We start from the raw sequence: 1,454 nt of genomic DNA on the forward strand, positions 1-1,454 counted from the left end.
TGGTGGTTTGTGATGTATTGGTGTCACAACCTAGCACTGTTGGCCCCGCCCTTCCAATGAAAACTAGCCCCTGTCGACTGCAATCTGTAGTGAGTCGGTTCGATTGAGAGAACTTCCAATAGAGATGTACAGTATAGTGTGTAATCAGTACAGTAGGTAGCTAGCATTGCATCGAGTGTTCTTCTGAGATTTTATAGAATAGACTGGGTGTGTCTTAACTGCTCCAGGAGCCCCGCCCATAATCAAGGCATTTTTTGAATTCCCAGCCTAGTGTACTTCAACCAAAATCTCAGGGTTTAGTTACTATTAAAATTGATTCGGTGATATATTGCGATATTACATTGCACGATTCTCGGATCGATTCTAAATGCATCCATATCGATTTTTTTTTACCTTTATTTGACCAGGAATGTCTTTTCCACTGCAGGAGACATTGTAACTGCACAAAGAAGGGCACTGAAACCAGGGCATGTTGACCATCTTGTGTTTTTTCATTAAAAACTAAAAAGAAAGTATTCACTTACTGCATGTATTTGTTGTTCTAGGCATATACCTGAGTTAAGTTGTACGAAAGTCATGTTGCACTAAAGTCAAAGTTGGTTTAAAAGCCACAGGCAGATTGTATGTTTTTTTTTTTTTATTTAAGTTGTCTGTGATGGACTGGCGCCCTGTCCAGGGTGTACCCCCGCCAAGCGCCCTATGAGAGCCGGAGATTGGCACCGGCAGACCCCCGCGACCCTGTCAAAACAGGAATAAGCGGGTAAGAAAATGGATGGATGGATATTTAAGTTGTTGGCACATGGCATGTTAAAGCCAATGTTTTGAGTGTAAAAAGTGCCAATAAAATATATTTCATACATAATGTTCTGATGAAGGTGTACACATTTACAGATTAGTTGTTTCTTAAGTCATATATATATATATATATATATATATATATATATATATATATATAAAAATCGCAATAATCGCCTCATACTTTAATATCGGGATATATCGTATTGCATCGTATCGTGACCTATGTATCGGGATACGAATTGTATCGCCAGATGCCAGGCAATACACACCCCTAGTTATTATTTAGAGTTTTAGACTTTACACCAGCCATTGTGCCACATTAGAGAGACCTTACACTTAAATTATTTGCTGTAAACCATTCCTAAATATTATGTCTTGTCACATCCATGAAATAAACTTTTTTCATGGATGTGACAAGACATAATAGAAGTTAGGGGAAACTATCTGGTACTATGGAGGCAGATTTGTATCATTATTATTTGGCACTAAAAATTAAATGTTGACACTGAAAAAAGAAGTGCAACTGAAAAAAGAACTCTGGCATTGAAAATAACATGTTGGCACTGAATGAACTAGTGATGATGTGTTTTGCAATGGCAATAGTTGTGAGCAATATCTATTTATCTTTTTATCTTGATGTCTTCAGAGATTGTACC

Source organism: Gouania willdenowi, chromosome 4 (assembly GCF_900634775.1).
Source record: "Gouania willdenowi chromosome 4, fGouWil2.1, whole genome shotgun sequence".
Lineage (NCBI taxonomy): Eukaryota > Metazoa > Chordata > Actinopteri > Blenniiformes > Gobiesocidae > Gouania > Gouania willdenowi.